Genomic DNA, 20,536 nt, shown 5'->3' with positions numbered 1-20,536 from the left:
CTAGGGACACATACAGCCTGAATGTGGAGGGATGGAAGAAGATATTCCATGAAAATGGAAATCAAAAGAAAGCTGGAGTAGCAATACTCATATCAGACAAAATAGACTTTAAAATAAAGAATGTTCCAAGAGACAAGAAAGGACACTACATAATGATCAAGGGATCAATCCAAGAAGAAGATATAACAATTATAAATATACATGCTCCCAACATAGGAGCACCTCAATACATAAGGCAACTGCTAACAGCTATAAAGGAGGAAATCAACAGTAACACAATAATAGTGGGGGACTTTACCACCTCACTTACACCAATGGACAGATCATCCAAAGAGAAAATTACTAAGGAAACACAAGCTTTACATGACACAATAGACCAGATAGATTTAATTGATATTTATAGGACATTCCATCCAAAAACAGCAGATTACACTTTCTTCTCAAGTGCCCACGGAACGTTCTCCAGGATAGATCACATCTTGGGTCACAAATCAAGCCTCAATAAATTTAAGAAAATTGAAATCATATCAAGCATCTTTTCTGACCACAATGCTATGAGATTAGAAATCAATTACAGGGGGAAGAAACGTAGAAAACACTAACACATGGAGGCTAAACAATACATTACTAAATAACCAAGAGATCACTGCAGAAATCAAAGAGGAAATCAGAAAATACCTAGAGACAAATAACAGTGAAAACACAATGATCCAAAACCTATGGGATGCAGCAAAAGCAGTTCTAAGAGGGAAGTTTATAGCAATACAAGCCTACCTCAAGAAACAAGAAAAATCTCAAACAATCTAACCTTACACCTAAAGGAACTAGAGAAAGAAGAACAAACATAACCCACAGTTAGTAGAAGGAAAGAAATCATAAAGGTCAGAGAAGAAACAAATGAAATAGAAACAAAGAAAACAATAGCAAAGATCAATAAAACTAAAAGCTGGTTCTTTGAGAGGATAAACAAAATTGATAAACCATTAGCCAGACTCATCAAGAAAAAGAGGGAGAAGGCTCAAATCAGTAAAATTAGAAATGAAAAAGGAGAAGTTAAAATGGACACTGCAGAAATACAAAGCATCCTAAGAGAATACTACAAGCAACTCTATGCCAATAAAGTGTACAACCTGGAAGAAATGGACACATTCTTAGAATGGTATAACCTTCCAAGAATGAACCAGGAAGAAATAGAAAATATGAACAGACCAACCACAAATAATAAAATTGAAACTGTGATTAAAAATCTTTGAACAAACAAAAGTCCAGGACCAGATGGCTTCACAGGTGAATTCTATCAAACATTTAGAGAAGAGCTAACACCCATCCTTCTCAAACTCTTCCAAAAAGTTGCAGAGGAAGGAACACTTCCAAACTCATTCTATGAGGCCACCATCACCCTGATACCAAAACCAGACAAGGATACTACAAAAAAAGAAAATTACAGACCTATATCACTCATGAATATAGATGCAAAAATTCTCAACAAAATACTAGCAAACAGAATCCAACAACACAATAGAGGATCATACACCATGATCAAGTGAGATTTATCCCAGGGATGCAAGGAATCTTCAGTATATGCAAATCAATCAATGTGATACACAATATTAACAAGTTGAAGAATAAAAACCATATGATCATCTCAATAGATGCAGAAAAAGCTTTTGACAAAATTCAACACCCATTTATGATAAAAACTCTCCAGAAAGTGGAGAGGGAACCTACCTCAACATAATAAAGGCCATATACAGCAAACCCACAGCAAACATCATTCTCAATGGTGAAAAACTGAAACCCTTTCCTCTAAGATCAGGAACAAACAAGGATGTCCACTCTCACCAGTATTATTCAACATAGTTTTGGAAGTCCTAGCCATGGTAATCAGAGAAGAAAGAGAAATAAAAGGAAAACAAATTGGAAAAGTAGAATTAAAACTGTCACTGTTTGCAGATGAGATGATACTATACATAGAGAATCCTAAAGATGCCACCAGAAAACTACTAGAGCTAATCAATGAATTTGGTAAAGTTGCAGGATACAAAATTAATGCACAGAAATCTCTTGCATTCCTATACACTAATGATGAAAAATCTGAAAGAGACATTAAGGAAACACTCTCATCTACCATTGCAACAAAAAGAATAAAATACCTAGGAATAAACCTACCTAGAGAGACAAAACACCTGTATGCAGAAAACTGTAAAACACTGAAGAAAGAAATTAAAGATGATACAGACAGATGGAGAGATATACCATGTTTTTGGACTGGAAGAATCAATACTTTGAAAATGACTATACTTCCCAAAGCAATCTACAGATTCAATGCAATCCCTATCAAATTATCAATGGCATTTTTTACAGAACTAGAAGAAAAATTCTAAAATTTGTATGGAGACACAAAAGACCCCAAATAGCCAAAGCAGTCTTGAGGGAAAAAAATGGAGCTGGAGGAATCAGACTCCCTGGCTTCAGACTATACTACAAAGCTACAGTCATCAAGACAATATGGTACTGGCACAAAAAGAGAGATATAGGTCAATGGAACAGGATAGAAAACCCAGAGATAAGCCCACACACATATGGTCAACTTATCTATAACAAAGGAGGCAAGCATATACAATGGAGAAAAGACAGCCTCTTCACTAAGTGGTGCTGGGAAAACTGGACAGCTACATGTAAAAGAATGAAATTAGAACACTCCCTAACACCATACACAAAAATAAACTCAAAATGGATTAGAGACCTAAATGTAAGACCAGACACTATAAAACTCTTAGAGGAAAACATGGGAAGAACACTCTTTGACATAAATCACAGCAAAATCTTTTTTGATCCACCTCCTAGAGTAATGGAAATAAAACCAAAAATAAACAAATGGGACCTACTGAAACTTAAAAGCTTTTGCAAAGCAAAGGAAACTACAAACAAGGAGAAAAGACAACCCTCAGAATGGGAAAAAATATTTGCAAATGAATCAACGGACAAAGGATTAATCTCTAAAATATATAAACAGCTCATGCAGCTCAATATTAAAAAAACAAACAACCCAATCCAAAAATGGGCAGAAGCCCTAAATAGACATTTCTCCAAAGAAGACATACAGATGGCCAAGAAGCACATGAAAAGCTGCTCAACATCACTAATCATTAGAGAAATGCAAATCAAAACTACCATGAGGTATCACCTCACACCAGCTAGAATGGGCATCACAGAAAATCTACAAACAACAAATGCTGGAGAGGGTGTGGAGAAAAGGGAACCCTCTTGCATTGTTGGTGGGAATGTAAATTGATACAGCCACTATGGAGAACAGTATGGACGTTCCTTAAAAAACTAAAACTAGAGTTACCATATGACCCAGCAATCCCACTACTGGACACATACCCAGAGAAAACCATAATTCAAAAAGACACATGCACCCCAGTGTTCATTGCAGAACTATTTACAATGGCCAGGTCATGGAAGCAACCTAAATGCCCATCGACCGACGAATGGATAAAGAAGATGTGGTATATATATACAATGGAACATTATTCAGCCATAAAAAGGGATGAAATTGTGTCATTTGTTGAGACGTGGATGAATCTAGAGACTGTCATACAGAGTGAAGTAAGTCAGAAAGAGAAAAACAAATATATTAATGCATATATGTGGAACGTAGAAAAATGGTACAGATAAACCTGTTTGCAGGGCAGAAATTGAGACACAGATGTAGAGAACAAACGTATGGACACCAAGGGGGGAAAGCGCCGGGGGAGGGTGGTGGTGGTGGTGGAATGAATTGGGCAATTGGGATTGACATGTATACACTAATGGGGATAAAATGGATGACTAATAAGAACCTGCTGTATAAAAACATAAATAAGATAAAATTCAAAAGCAAAAAAATGAATAAGATGGTAAGTTTTATATTATTTGTATTTTACCATGATCAAAATTTTTTTTAAAAAGTTAATTCTGTAGCTGTGAGAGAGAGGGAGAGAGAGAGACTTTCTAAAATTATCTCAAATATATTTATGGCTTCAAACCCAGGCCTGTAGCACTGAGCTACACAGCTGGACTTAGAGGTATGAGAAATTGTTGTAGCCAGTGGTATCCTGAGCTAGAGTGTACTATTGCAAGAGCCGATGATGTACATCTCTTTCCCAACTCTGCATGCAGTGAAGTCTCATCAGCAGTTTGAAACAGGCCGTAATGGGAGCGTTTATACCATGGGAATCGGCAAACTGAAAATCAGGGCTTTCTCATTCTCTTCTCTTTAGTTCTTCTCTTTCATTCTCTTTCTTTCTTCATTTCTTTTATTCTTTTCTTTCCTCCCTTCCTTCCTCTCTTCCTCCCTTTGTTCCTTCCTTCCTTCCCTGCCTCCCTCCCCCTCCTCCTTCTTTCTCTCTCTCCCTCCCTCCCTCCCTCCCTCTCTCTCTCTCTCTCTCTCTCTCTCTCTCTCCCTCCCCCTCTCTCTCTCTCTCTCTCTCTCTCTCTCTCTCTCTCTTCCTTTCTTGGAGACCAAGTTGTTTTACATTTACCAGCACATCACTGGTTAGAATCCACAAAGATGGATTTACAGCCATCCATAAGGTGTATATAGATTTAAATACATCTTTAATTATTGTGCAAACTCCGAAAATCTATGCTTCTTTGCCAAAATCAGAGGGCGTTCTGTGCACATAGAAATAACCTAGTCATACTATTAGTGGAGAGAATCTGTAGTTACCATTTAAACATTAATTTCCTTTGCAAATCATCCTGATATTTAGCAGGGAGTCCATGTCTTTGTATAGTTCAGCTATGGCTTAGTAGTTATTTTCCAGGGATAGTGTGTATGTATAACTTGTAATCCTTCCAAAGCATAAGCTCCTTAGAGGAATTCACTAGATTAAAGACAAGTGTCAATCAAGGGCTATACTAATGACTGTGCTAGGCTCAGCGTATTCACACAGGAAAAAAATATATATGTATATATCCATTTATTAATTAATTTTAAAATCTAACATTTCTGAAGATGAGACGGAATTTAAAAGAAAAAGAGTATGTTTTGGAAACTAAACACTTAATGCACAGGTGTATTCTCAGCCTTGGAGATGTAGCTAGAGATTACAGCAGCTTTTTCTTTATGTGTCTCTTTTTGTCATCTGTTGTGTAATTCAAGCTTCAGTTTTTAAAAGTTTCCATTGTCTGTATTAGGTCAGCAATATAATCCTTGAGAAACTTACGTTTGTTCTTTAAAACCATGAGCTGGACTGTTGTTGTTTTAAAGCACCTCCAATTCAGATCCTGGATCAGCTCCGAGCCTCCCTGCGTGGCACCCAGGAGAAGCATTCTTTAGGTCAATGTGAAAAGGAAAAAGGAACCAGGGGAGAGCACATTAGTACAATCTTGGTTTACATGTGGTACGTTTTTCTGCCGAGAAAAGATTTCTTATGAAGGCAAGTATAAACACCACTGAAGATAAAAACATCATTCCACACCAGAACCACATACTGCAAGTCCAGTGATCCATCAGGTACTCTCAAGACAAGACTTTATTGTAGATGAGCCTAGAAATATATCTCGAATCTCAGGAAAACCAGAAACTTTCTTTTACCACAGAGGCACTGCTACAAATCACCTTAAGCAAGAGACCCATAGGAGAGCTGAATCCCTAGGACACAAGTGAAACAGACAAAGGCTTCTAACTCCCTTGTGATAAACGAAACTTTGATGACCAGATTTCCTCATTTTGCAACTTCCCAATTTTTCCAGTTCAGGGTTCAGGTTCTGGAAGGCTTCCCGTGCTGCCCTTCTCCCTCAGTGGTCGCCTGCAGACACACTGAATCTAGGGCCCACCTTCTCTGTTAAAATGGGGACCAGCCCTGTTACAGGCATGTTAGTGTTGTCAACTGAAAAAAAAGCGCAACCTAGAAGTTGAAAGTTATGTTTTATTCAGTGGACAAATCTGAGGACTTAAGCCTAGGACGCAGCATCTCAGATAATTCTGAGAGACTGCTCGGAAGAGACAAGGGGGGAGCCTGGATATATAGGAATTTTTGCAACAAAAGACCAGGTAGTCAGAATATCAAAAGATTACTGTTAATAAAGAAAAACCATATATCTCAAGTTAAGGAATTTAGTGCTTTTCTACGTATGGGAAGATGCAAGAGTCTGGGCTCTCTGAAATCATTCCTTTGATCTGCATCTCAGCTATCTGGGGCCAGGATCCTGTGCTTTCTCACCCTGAGTCTCCTCGGGGTGCACCGTCGGGGTGTCTGCAGCAGCTGACTGCTAGATGGGGGGCATCCTGCCTCCACCCTGAGTTCCCTCAGGGCTCACTGCAGGGCGGCTGTAATGTGGTGGCTTGATGGCTGCAACATCCTTTGTTTAGTGATACAGCAAGCAATACTTTAGTCCACAGTATTTAGGTGAGGATCTCATGCAGATATTAACAGAAGAAAATAAGGAACATTTGTGGACAGAAATTGCACATCTCTGGAATACATTTTGTGACAGGAGCAAACATTCCAAGCATTTGCCTTTTGTGGGATCACTTGAACCTCTGTGCTCACATTCTAAACTAGGAGGGCATCCACTGCGGAACGTCTAAATAGAGACCCGAGATTATGGTGCTTCCTAGGGCACGGCAGCAAGGAAAAACATCCCAACTAAAAAGGCAGTTTACTCTGTAAACAGTAACTTTAAATTGACATTTGACTTCAGATAAGTTGAAACATCTGAGCCCGAGTCCCATGCCAAATTAAAACATACATAAAAACCATACTTTGGGGTTACAAAGCTTTCAGAGATGGAGTGAGAATGTAAGTATATTCCTTACACAGACCTGTTCCTAAACATGTCTCTTCCGTGTTTAAAATGCATAAGTTGTTTCCCATTACACCATATAATCGAGTCCAGTGCTTCAGAATCGCATGCAAAGTGCTGATGTCTCAGCTTCTCCTGCCTCGCCAGCCACTCCTAGCACCCTCCCCGAACATTCTCTGTGCTGGTCATGTTGCATTTCTTTCAATGATCTTGTTTTCTCCTCATTTTGTGACTTCCCAATTTCGTTCTGGAGGAAGCCTTCCAGAACCTTTACACAAGCTGCTCTGTACCCAGAGCTCTGACTAATCCCTGTATATTGGGGGATGGGGTCTCAGCTTGGACCTTTCTGTTTCTGGGAAACCTTTGCTGAGTCTTAAAGGCATGGTTGGGGGCCTCTCATGTTTCCCCCACACCCCAGCTGCTTCCTCAAGTGACACAACAATGTCTTCTAAGAGTCCATTCCCCTGTCTGTCTCTACTAATGGGCAGTCTGCTTGCTGAGGGCAGGGACTCTGTTCATTCCATTCATGCTGTGTCCTCAGTATACTGCCTGCCTGTTAATAATCATTTGCCTAATTATTGAATACATTAAGCTCTTATAACTTTATTCTTTTTTTAATTTATTTTTAAATTTTTAATTAAAAAACATTTTTTTTTAATTTTATTGCAATATAGTTGATTTACAATGTGTTAGTTTCAGGCTTACGGCAAAGTGATTCAGCTAAACATAAATAAAAAAGAATAAATATATATCTATAAAAAGAATATATATTCTTTTTTTCGATTCTCTATCATTATATGTTATTACAGGGTATTGAGTATAGTTCCCTGTGCTTTACAGTAGGTCCTTGTTGGTTATCTATTTTATATATAGTAGTGTGTATCTTTTAATCCCAAACTTCTAATTTATCCCCCCTACCTTTCCCCTTTGGTAATCATAAATCTGTTTTCTGCGTCTGTGAGTCTATTTCTGTTTTGTAAATAAGTTCATTTGTATCATTTTTTTAGATTCCACATATAAGCAATAACAAATGACATTTGTCTTTCTCTGTCTGGCTAACTTCACTTAATATGATAATCTCTAGGTCCATCCATGTTGCTGCAAATGGCATTATTTCATTCTTTTTGACAGCTGAGTAATATTCCATTGTATACATGTACTACATCTTCATCTATTCTTCTGTCGCTGGACATTTAGGTTACTTCGCTACTGTAATAGTGCTGCTATGAATATTGAGATGCATGTATCTTTTTCAACTATGTTTTCCTCTGGATATGTGCCCATGAGTGGGATTGTAGGATCATATTGTAGTTCTACTTTTAGTTTTTTAAGGGACCACCATACTGTTCTCCACAGTGGCTGCACCAATTTATATTCCCACCAACAGTGTAGGAGGATTCCTTTTCCTCCACATCCACTCCAGCATTTATTGTTTGTAGACTTTTTGATGTTGGCTATTCTGACTTGTGTGAGGTGGGACCTCATTGCTGTTTTGATGTGCATTTTTCTAATAATCAGCGATGTTGAGCATCTTTTCATGTGTCTTTTGGCCATCTATATGTCTTCTTTGGAGAAATGTCTATTTAGATCTTCTGCCCATTTTTTGATTGGGTTGTTTGGTTTTTTTTTTTTTATATATATATATTGAGCTATGTGAGCTGTTTGTATGTTTTGGAGATTAATCCCCTGTCAGTCACATTATTTGCAAATATTTTCTCCCGTTCTGTAGGTTGTCTTTTTGTTTTGTTTATCGTTTCCCTTGCTGTGAAAAAGCTTTTAATTAGGTCCCATTTGTTTATTTTTATTTGTTTATTTTTTGAAAAAGCTTTTAATTAGGTCCCATTTGTTTATTTTTGTTCTAGTGTATAGAACATTATTCTGTAATGATTAAAGACCACATGTGCCTAAGGGGTTACTGTCATTGCAGGGAAATTCATGAGAGAAGAGAACTTGTCTTGTTCACCATTGTATCCCCAGCACTAATATCATACCTGACACACAGTAGAAGCTCAATAAATATTTATTGAATAAAAAAATTTGGAATATTGAGTAACATTTAAAATGTAATTAAAGTCCTTGACATAGTAGTTAATGTGATGTTAATATTAATATCTCTAACAAGAATGCTAAACATTTTCAGATCTGTTAACATCATAATAACCCAGGGGGGAAATTACTATTCTTTCTATAGCAATCATTGCTACTGTCAATATTTATAACTTTGCCTATTGCAGATCAAGAAGTTTTTCCCTCTTAGGTATTGTCCTGAATAAATCATTCCTAGTCTGTTGCATAGTGTTTTCAGATTTGCATCTTTGAATTTCAGTAACAGCTAGTCTCCTTGCAATACGTTACATTGCAACTACATAAAAGTGCTTCCTGGCTCCCGTAATAGAAACACAGTTGGGTTTCTGTATTCCTCAAAGAAAAAATCAATGAGAAAATATATTTGTACACATATTCACATGGACAGCTTTTGGGAAAAATAAAAATAACTAGAAGAGTATCTGAGGGATGTTCTAGTTCAGTACCACACTTAGAAATGAATGGTTTCTTCCTCCTTTTGAAAGGAAGAGGGTGGCAAATAGTATTTGATCAGTTGGCTCCAAATAGTTAAATGTTTCTCTTTAAAAATAGCTGTAGTCCATCAGGCTTCCCTGGTGGTGCAGTGGTTAAGAATCCACCTGCCAATGCAGGGGACACGGGTTTGAGCCCTGATCCAGGAAAATCCCAAGTGCTGCGGAGCTAAGCCTGTGTGCCACAACTACTGAGCCTACACTCTAGAGCCCACGAGCCACAACTACTGAGCCCGCGAGCCACAACTACTGAGCCCGTGAGCCACAACTACTGAAGGCCATGCGCCTAGAGCCCATGCTCCATAACAAGAGAAGCCACTGCAATGAGAAGCCCACACACTGCAACAAAGAGTAGCCCCCACTCACCACAACTAGACAAAGCCCACGCACAACAACGAAGACCCAACACAGCCAAAAATAAATAAATAAATAAATAAATAACTCTAGTGCACACACACGTACACACACATCACTCACAGTCATTACCTTTTTACATAATGCAAACAGTTTGCATAACTAGTATCAGTGATGGAAACTCTCTTGCATACCTGTCTGACCGAGAAGAATGGAGTTGGGTATGCATAGACTCATAACCACATCACATCCACACAAACGGTACCCTCCACCACTCCCCATGCCTTTCTCTATCATTTTGGTGAAACAGTCTCTTTTTTTCAGTCCTAAGTTGAGATGTATTGAGTTTCAGACTGAATACTGTGCTACAAATTATATTGCTATGAAAATACATCCCTATTCTATTTTTAATAAAGTAAAACAAACACATCAAAAATTATTTGAAATCCATTCATGTCTAGAGAAGTGACTGAAGGTTGAGCTTCCAGTGTTAAGAAAAATGACCAAGTGAAAAAGCTGGCAATATTTCCATATTCCAAATATTTCCCGTCTCTCTCACATAGCACCACGTCGCCTCCATAGCTCCTTGCTTGTGCCTGACTTCTTGAAACTTTCTTTTCCCTATTTCAACCCAGGAATCATCAGGCAAAGCCAGTAAAATCAGAGGTGTCCTTGGAGTGGCTCAGATTTCAGAAAACCCACCCTATGGTAGGCAGAGCGACCATGTGTGGTTCGAGGTACCCACATGGTGACCTGGAGAATATGGTATTTCTATTCATAGTCCAAGCATCGGGAGAAGCAGGGTGAGAGGGCGATAGCAGTGCATCTTAAGTGGGTGGCAAAAGAAGAGTTTCAGGAAAAGCAGGGTGGGCGATACTGGCTATCCAGGTAGATTACTCATCAGGTGATGTGTCAGGAGCCTGGACTCACATTCACAGTCAGGGGCTCAATAGAACAGATAAGAATAAAGCAGGGTTCAGGGCCAAGGGAAAAGGAGGTACTGGAAAGTTTCCTAGAATAGAACCTTGAAAACAAAGATCAAGGTAGGAGCAGGTTGCCAAGCTGAGCTGGGGTCCATACTGGGTTACTGTTGACTCCGTGCTGGACCACGAGTGTTGGTCTAAATGGCGCGTGACCATCAGGAAAAGGGTATGCTGGGCCTTGAGGTAGGTTTAGAGACAGCAGACTTGCAGAGGAGGGGTAGGTAGAGGCTTGGAATTGATATCTAGACCTTTCTGTAATCTCAAGTTGTCCATCAGAATTTCCTGCCCTGGCCTCAGGCCTTTCCTTTCTATACAAATTTATCCTTTTCTATTTATATAATCTTAACTGAAGGATGGTTTACTGGTTAAGATTGTTCCTTTCCCCATCTTCCGAAGAACCTCAGAAGTCAAAATGGAAGCAAATGCTCAGCAGAATTAGCCCAGTGCGCAGAGTATAATACTGAAGCTGGTTTGCCTCTGCTTCTCACAATTTTGATCTCATACAGGATGGCAACCAGGTTAGAAAAGTACACTCGTGAAAACACGTTGCACTGATGAAAGGTAGAAATGCCTGACTAAACACGCTTGGGGATGAAATAACCATAGCTGAGCTTGTGTCAACAACTGTACCTCACTGTCATTAAAGTTAATCTGTCCCACCCAGTCCCTCTTCCCTCTTAGCTGCCTTTATCCTCCATCAGGCCTTGTTATTGCTAACTCGGATTCTTAGGGTTCTCTCTTTTTTTTTTTAACACCTTTATTGGAGTATAATTGCTTTACAGTGGTATGTTAGTTTCTGCTCTATAACAAAGTGAATCAGTTATACATATACATATGTTCCCATATGTCTTCCCTCTTGCATCTCCCTCCCTCCCACCCTCCCTATCCCACCCCTCTAGGTGGTCACAAAGCACCGAGATCCTATGCGGCTGCTTCCCACTAGCTGTCTATTTGACATTTGGTAGTGTATATATGTCCATGCCTCTCTCTCACTTTGTCACAGCTTACCCTTCCCCCTCCGCAGATCCTCAAGTCCTCTCTTAATGAATCCCATAGCAACTGATTTTCCCTGCTCCAATCCCTTTATTTATTTATTTAGGCTGCACATGGGAGCTTAGTTCCCCAACCAGGTAGAGAGCCTGTGCCCCCCGCAGAGGAAGTGCAGATTCCTAACCACTGGACGGCCAGGAAAGTCCCTCCAATCCCTTTTAAATATCAAAGCCACCATGATTTTTGTCAACTCTGCTGTGCCGTATATTTCAGTAGTTCCATATCACCCTACTGTGAATTAAATTCACTTAAAAAAAAGTGACTTAAACATGTTTCCAGTATTTCCTTTCACCATCCAACCTGTCCCCAGAGAATCTGTAAACTTTGATTATTCCTGGTTTTTTTAATACATTTATCCCTTTCTCGCTCCTGGGCCTTGGTCTTTGCTGTTTCCTGCTGGGCATGTCCTACCTCCATCTCTACCTGACAAAATCCTACCCATTATTCTAGATGCCGCTTGAATGTGTAAAGTATTTCCTTTCAACCACCGGGGTTTCCTCACGTCTTCAATTTTCCATGGCTCTCTATCTCTCATGTTTACTATATTCATCACATCCTGTGCTGGGTTAAGAGTTTTGTGTCCATGCTTATAGGGCTTGTTCCTAGTAATCTTTTAATATATGTTTGTTGAATTTAAAACAAGCAAAGCATGATTCCTGTATATATAGACACACATATACACACATACATGCACACGTATGAGCTACACATAAACAACACTATTTTATAATAGATTAAGAAATTCAGAATTCTTAAAAAATAGGTGACACTAAGACTCTATAGAGAAAGCACAGAGATTCAAATCTAATGGGGACATGGTTACCATGTAAAGTGTATTTTCAGTCTTCAAAATTTGGTTTTAACCACCACCTTCTAGAAAAGACTCCCATCTGAAATATGCTTTCAGAATCTGTATGAAAACCACCGTGTAGTTAAAATGAGAGAAGAGAATTGAGCTAATTAGGAAGTCATATAAAAAAAATCATAGTTTGGCCATTCAGTCATTCTGGTGAAGTCTACTGAAGCTGAACATATCCAGGGACTTTTTTTAGCTTTATCAAATCATGCAATTAATTCAGAAGGAAATCTCTACTGCAAGGTTTGCTTTATTTCCTTAGTTGTGGTTTTGTAAATAACTTAAAGCACTGGGTCAGGATGGTAAAGCCTTCTTAATTTAGAAAATCTGGCCTCTGGCATCTTGGTGTCCAAACAGTGCTGGGGGAAAAATGACATATTGCCCATAGCTCTGAAAGTAAACGTGATCAGTACCCTGTAACCCAACCTGATATGGCTTTCAATTCTAAATGAAATCATTATACTCCTTTTTCAGAAATATCCATGACCGTCTCCCCCCAAAAACAAAATATATACCAAAACCACTAATCTTGCTTCTGCCTCAGCAAAACAAGTTTTGTAGTGAAAAGCGAAGAGCTAAGAGGGTAAAAAGATTGGGGTTCTAGTTCTAATTCCACCTCTGGCCATGTAAACTTGGGTGAAACACCTCCCCATTTAAATCCTCCATCTTCAGTCTGTAAAAGGGAATAACACTGTTGCCTTGCCTATTTCATGATGAGGACTGAATGAATTAAATCAAGGGAAAGGATTTTGTAAATTGTTAAGGGACCCAAAACTCTGATGATACTAATGCCAATTCCCATTGACTCTCCAGTAATCTCCAGCCAGCGACCCTCCAGTTGCCTTCCTGTCCACTTCACATGCAACCCTGCAGAGTCCATGGTTTTCTGGTTGCTCGTACTTGTGAGGGCCTGTGGCTTCTCCTGTCTGCCCATCTGAGCATTGTGCTTCCTTCAGAGACTTTATTCCCCCAAGAAACTTTCATCCCTAATCAACCCACCCAAATCTTTGTTTTCAGAATTCTGTTCACACTTATACCCTCAACCTCAAAAAGAGCATTAGTTTATGACTTGGTGTACTCTGAGTATTACAATTTGCAAGTCTTAGAGCCACTAGAGTGTGAATTTCTATGTGTAAATATTACATCATTTACCTCTTATTTCTTTTTAATTTTTATTGAAATGTGGTTGATTTACAATGTTATGTTAGTTTCATATGTACAGCAAAGTGCTTCAGTTATATATATATATATATAAAACTATATATATAAATTCTTTTTTTAATATTCTCTTCCATTATAGGTTATTACAAGATATTGAATATAGTTCCCTGTGCTATACAGTAGGTCCTTGTTGATTATCTGTTTTATTTATAGTCCTATGTATATTTTAATCCCAAATTCCTAATTTATCCCTCCCCCCTTCCCTTTTGGTAACCATACACTTGTTTTCTATTTCTGTGAGTCTATTTTGTAAATAAGTTCATTTGTATCATTGTTTTTAGATTCTACAATATAAGTTATAGCACCTATCTCAGGGCTGGGCACACAGCTTCTATAAAGGATGAACTACTTGTTTTTCCAACTTTCTTTTCCCAAAGTTACTGACTAAAGGGCACTTTGACCCCCTAATTTTCTGAAATCGAATCCATCATAAAGTTCCTCTGTTTTACCTTGAAAATAAAGTCTCAAATCTGCCCACTTCTCTCTCTCTCTCTCCCTCCCTCCCTCTCTCTCTCTCTCTCTCTCTCTCTCTCTCTCCTCTCCTCTCACAGCTAAATCTCACCTACAGCCCTTCAAAAGCCTCTTTGCTCCCACTTCAGCAATAGCTTTCCACTAATCCACACAGCCAGAAAAATTCATTTTTTAAAAAATAAATTTATTTTATTTTATTTATTTTTGGCTGCGTTGGGTCTTCGTTGCTGCACGCGGGCTTTCTCTAGTTGAAGCGAGCAGGGGCTACTCTCCGTTGCGGTGCGCGAGCTTCTCATTGTGGTGGCTTCTTTTGTTGTGGAGCACGGGCTCTAGGTGCACGGGCTTCAGTAGTTGTGGCACACGGGCTCAGTAGTTGTGGCGCACGGGCTTAGTTGCTCTGCGGCATGTGGGACCCTCCAAGACCAGGGATCGAACCCATGTCCCTTGCATTAGCAGGCGGATTCTTTTTTTTTTCTTTTTTTTTTTTTTGCTGTACGCGGGCCTCTCACTGTTGTGGCCTCTCCCTCCCTTTTTTTGCTGTATGCGGGCCTCTCCCTTGTGGCCTCATTGCGGAGCACAGGCTCCGGACGCGCAGGCTCAGCGGCCATGGCTCACGGGCCCAGCCGCTCCGCGGCATGTGGGATCTTCCCGGACTGGGGCACGAACCCACTTCCCCTGCATCGGCAGGCGGACTCTCAACCACTGCGCCACCAGGGAAGCTCTAGGCGGATTCTTAACCACTGCGCCACCCAGGAAGTCCCCAGAAAAATTCAATTTTAAAAATCCACTTATGCCTGCTTTCTACTTAGAATCCTTAAGTGACTTTTCATTACACTTTGAATAAATTCCCAGTGCCCAACAGTGGCCTCCGAGGCCATGTATGATGTAGCCCCCACCAGTGTCTCCAACCTCACATCATGGGCCACTCTCCCTGCTTCCCCTCCTCAGCGACGTGGCCTCCGTGTATGGTCAAATCACCCGAGATGGCTGTTCTCTCTCGCTCTGTACATCCCCTGCCTGACCAACACCTGCTTCACCTACACCTGCTCACATGACTGACCTTCCTACATACTTGCCCCTGCCCCAGCTGGTGACTGTTCTAACTTTAAATCAGAATATCTCCACCCATTAGCTTATCAAAGGGATGATGAGGAGCTCCTCTGCTGGTTTCCCTGGTAACCAATAAGCCAACCTGATGTCAATTCCCCCTATAATTGGCTACCTCCCCCTCCCCCAAGGAGCGAAGCCTGCCGCCACGTCCTGTTCGCTGTCTGCTGCACACGGTGGGGTGTCATTCCAGGACCTTGCTTCAGACAGGTAAGCTCCCCCCAACCATGAAGCCGTTGATGTCTCTGTCACTGACTCCAGGCTCTTTCTTTGGTCTTGAGGATGGGCAAGCACAGGCCTTGCTGGCCTGCTGTGGTACGGCCCAACATTTGGTGGGGCAGCCAAGAGACCCAGGAAACTCCCGTGAGCGCCAAGCTGTCAGAGAAACCAGGCCGGGGGATGGAAAGTTGCAGGGGCCCAACCACGATAGCACGTGGGGCCTGAAAGTTGTGGGTGTGATCCCGGGGTGGCCGTCCACTGATGTGGGACCTGAAAGTTGTGGGAGGTAATCCCTGAAGTTCCAGGGGTGATCCGGGGGGGGCCGTACACTAGTGTATGGGGCCCTGGGGTGGATGATGAATGGGGGCCGCCAAGAGAGTCCAGAGAACTCATATAGACACCCCAAGGCTGTTGAGATATTGGCCGCCGCTACCGTGGGGAAAAAAAGTTCAGTAATAAGCTGGTGGCCACAACTGTGGGCTGACTGTTGCCTTTTATATTAAGAAAGGCCACAGAGGGTGAGCTAACAGCAGAGGCGAAGGTCAACTTGAATGCTAGGCCACCAGGCTGTTTCTTTTAGAGTCAGGCCTTCCCCTCTCCAGGGGGGTGGCTCTGGGTTTGCGAAAGCCAGGGGTGACCTTACCCTCCTTATAACTGGATGGGGCACTGCTGCCCCCGACTCTTCTCTCCATTGACCCGGTAAGTGCTTGGCTCCAAAATTTGCCCACATCCTGGCAAATGACAGTTCTTGGCATACTAGGCATCTTATTCACGGTACTCTTTGGCTGCTGGTGTCTGTATTGTATTTGTGGTATCTGGTTGCAGTACCCCCTACATACCTGACCCCAGGGATATGCAGAAGAAGGGTGGACCAAGACTGTCGGTTGTGCACGGTGTGTAGGGGTGGAGTTCATGGTCAGGCCACTCAAGATGACGGTTCTCTTGCTCGCTGTACATGCCCTGCCTGACCAGCGCCTGCTTCACCCTACTAAGCACATGACTGACCTTCCTACATAGTTGCCCCTGCCCCAGCCAGTGATTGTTCTAACTTTAGATCAGAACATCTCCACCAGGATAGTTTATCAAAGCGGTGGTGAAGGGCGTGCTCCTCTGCTGGTTTCCCTGGTAACTGATGAGCCAACCTGATGTCAATTCTCCCTATAATTGGAAACCTCCCCCTCCCCCTGGGAGCAAAGCCTGCCACCACATCCTGCTGCCATCCGCTGCACACAGTGGGGTGTCACTCCAGGACCTTGCTTATAACATGTAAGCTCCCCCATCCATTAAACTGTTGATGTCTCTGTCGCTGATTCCGGGCTTTTTCTTCAGTCTTGAGGCTGGGCAGGTACAGGGCTTGTAGGCCTGTGGGGTGCAGCTCAACAAAGCTCCCCTGAAAGACCGCAGTCATGTGCCTCAGGGCCTTTGCGCGTGTTGTTCCCCTGCCCAAAGCATTCTTCCCTGGCACTCTGCATAATCAGTTCCTTCTCTTCACATATAGAAGCATCTTGCTTTTTTCCCCCGAATTCCTTCTCTTTAGAGGGACTGTGTAAGCAATTCCATCTCTGTACCCTGTATATGGCCTTCATCTTACTTATCATGATGGGTAATTATTAGTTATTTTCTGGTTTATTGCTGTATTATTTCTCTTTTCCCTAGATTGTAAGATGCATGAAGCTAGGGACCATGTATGCTTTTTCCATCATTATGTACTCAGTACCTAGTACAACTGCCTGACACATAGAAGACACACAAATGAAATGTAACAAGTGAAATTGAGTACTGAGTATATGTCAGGTACTAGAAATACAAAGAAAATAATTCTAGGCCTCTGTCCCAAATCAGGGCTTCTCTCTGTCCCACCTCCTACTCCTGCATGAGAGCCAGTTTATGAGTACATTACTCCAGATAGGAAAATTCATAATTATACATATTTTGCACATAATCTGTGCAAAATGTTATGGACATTTTCAACAAACAGTGCTGGGAACACTGAATATCCATGTCAAAAGAGTAAAGTTGGACCCATACCTTACACCATATGCAAAAAATGTAATACGGATCAAAAATCGAAATATAAGAACTAAAATGATAAAATTCTTAGAAGAAAACATTGGGGAAAGGCTTCATGCCATCGGATTTGTTAATGACTTCTTGGATATGACACCAAAATCACAAGCAACAAAAGTAAAAATAGATAAATTTGACTACATCAAAATGTAAAACTTTCATGCATCAAAATATACTATCAACAGGGTGAAAAGCCAATCCACAGAATGGGAGAGAATATTTACAAATCATGTATCTGATAAGAGATTAATATCCAGAATATGTAAAAACTCCTACACCTAAAAGAAAGAAAGAAAAAGGAAGAAAAAAAAAACCACTTAAAACATAGGCAAAGGACTTGAGCAGACATTTCTCCAAAGAAAATATACAAATAGCCAATAAGTACATGAAAAGATACTCAACACCACTAATTATTAGGGAAATGTAAATCAAACTCACAATGAGATACCACTTGACACAACTAGAATGGCTATTATTTAAAAAAAAAAACATAACCAGTGTTGGCAGGATATGGAGAAATTGGAACCCTTGTGCACTGTTGGTGGGAATGTAAAATGATGCAGCCGCTATGGAAAACAGCATGGCAGTTCCACAAAAAATTAAAAAATCGAATTATTGCATGATCCAGAAATTTCATTTCTGGGTGTATATCCAAAAGAATCAAAAGCAAAGACTTGAACAGACATTTGCACACCAACGTTAATTAGCAGCACTATTCATAATAGCCAAAAGGTAAAAGTAATGCAAGCGTCTATCAGTAGATGAATGAATAAACAAAGTGTACGTATCAACATGCAATGAAATGTTATTCATCCTTGAAAAGGAAGCAAATGCTGACTCATGCTACAACATGGATGAATCTTGAGGACATTATGCCACGTGAAATAAGCCCATCACAAAAGCACAAATATTGTACGACTGCCATGTATGTGGTCCCTAGAGTGGTCAAATTCATAGTGACAGAAAGTAGAGTGGTGACTGCTAAGGGCTGGGAGAAGGACAGATGGGGAGTTATTGATTAATGGGTATAGAGTTTCCATTTAGGAGGACTAAAAAGTGCTGGAGATGGACGGTGGTGATGGTGGCACACGTGTGAGTGTGCTTAATGCCACTCAACTGTGCATCAAAAAATGGTTAAAATGATAAAATTTATAACTCTATTTTATCACAATAAAAATAGTTTAAAAAATGTTACGGTACTATAAAAGAGCAACTAGCTGGATTGGGAGGGATTCTGGTGAGGGAAACAAGGACTTCACAGAAGAGGTCACTTCTAAACAGAAAGAAGGGAAAAGATATTTCTGGACAAACGGAAGAGCATATACAAAGGAAAGTATGAGAGTGCAGGGTTTGTTCATGGGATGACAGTTTGGTGAAAGCTGGTATAAGCCTGAGCTGTAACCACCGAAAAATCCCAACAGCTCTGAATCAAAGACATTTTAAGTTACATTCTATTTACTTGAAACTTGACAGCCTGCGTATGTTGTGTTTGGTTATTCACCAGACTATGTAATAAGTCAGAAGACCCACTTTCTCCTTCCCGCTAGATTCCAGACAGCTTATTCAATTCAACAGTGAACTTGAAGGTGAGAATTTTGCCCAAGAACTAGAGAACCATGTTACAGAGATGCAACCTTTTCACCTCAAGTCTGAATCCAGATTTCAATATCTAAAAGCTAGAAGAAGACCTGGTACCAGTACATTCCCAGAACCAAAACATCTAGCCTAATTTAAGCCTGGGAGAAGTTTTAATTCTCCGCCTTAAGGCGCTTTCAAGAGTCATTAAAAATCTCATTTTACTTTGTTCTCACTAATCTAAAAAAATATTGTCTCAAGCCTCAGGTTAATGCTTTATCTTGCATGGTTAATTGTACAGGTCTGTTATAAGTAGCCAAATAAATCTCACCTGCTGTTGCCACTCTGACGATAGAGAGTTGACTATGGTGAAGAGATGTGGAAATCATAACACTCTGTCAATATGATTCATCATGGGTTATGTCAAGGCCATAAAAGTGTGAAACAGTGTTTCCAGTGCCAAAAGCAATTGGATAGTAAGACCTAGGGAAAAACCTGCTTCAGTTCAGAAATGGATCAGGAAAATGCACACATCTTTCAGAGACCTGTTCGAAGGTCCAAGCTTCTCCCCTATGTTAACTCACCAAGATAAGGTTTCACCCACCAAAGGACCTAAATGAAGGAAGGAAGGAAGGAATGGTTTGAGGAATGGGTTTTAAACCAAAAAAGAGTCTGAGACAGTAGAACCTCTTTTGTCTGTTTCACTGCATTAAATACGGGTTAAATGCCTTCTGAGAAGGTAATTTGCACGCCTTCAAGTGAAACATAAAGGCATTTCTTCTGGACAAAAGAGTTGTCCGTTTTGATCATTTTTCTTCCTTTCATATGTCATCTCACTTGACCCTGCTGTGTTCTTTTTTTCTCTACTCCATTATAATCTGCATGAGAACCTCACTTAGTTCAACACCCTCCACCCAGTGCCTTCAGGGAACGGAGGTCGCTTCTGTATTTTGGGTTTGGTTTTTCCCATAAGTATGTTGTAAAAACTATATTCTTCCTTCATATCAAAACCCATGCAGTTTCTTTTTTCTAATTTTAGTTTCCCTCGGTGAACAGCAACCTGCAATCAAAATTTTGGCAGATAAATATATTACAGGGCTTTTCCTTTTATGAGCGCGGCTGTTGAACTCGGGCATATAATATGGGAGGTTAAAGAACATTTTTCATGCCAACCATTAATCTCCTCCTCTTTGCTCCCATCACACTCCCATCTCCACCTCTATTACTGCATATACCAAGTCCAGTGTGTTCGGTAATGTATT

The 20,536-nt window shown here is 40.5% G+C and overlaps 1 long non-coding RNA gene across 1 annotated transcript in view; it reads left to right on the top strand.

Annotated features, from left to right (window-relative positions):
- The window catches only part of LOC132530821 (uncharacterized), a 112,199-nt gene that overhangs the window by 23,739 nt on the left and 67,924 nt on the right, over window positions 1-20,536 (top strand). The window contains exon 2 of the long non-coding RNA XR_009543903.1: window positions 15,545-15,623. This is a non-coding gene — a long non-coding RNA (uncharacterized LOC132530821). The remainder of the gene's footprint in view (window positions 1-15,544; window positions 15,624-20,536) is intronic.

Source organism: Lagenorhynchus albirostris, chromosome 12, assembly GCF_949774975.1.
Source record: "Lagenorhynchus albirostris chromosome 12, mLagAlb1.1, whole genome shotgun sequence".
Classification (NCBI taxonomy): domain Eukaryota; kingdom Metazoa; phylum Chordata; class Mammalia; order Artiodactyla; family Delphinidae; genus Lagenorhynchus; species Lagenorhynchus albirostris.
Note: the sequence above shows the minus strand (reverse complement) of the source record. Positions and strands in the feature narration are given on the sequence as shown.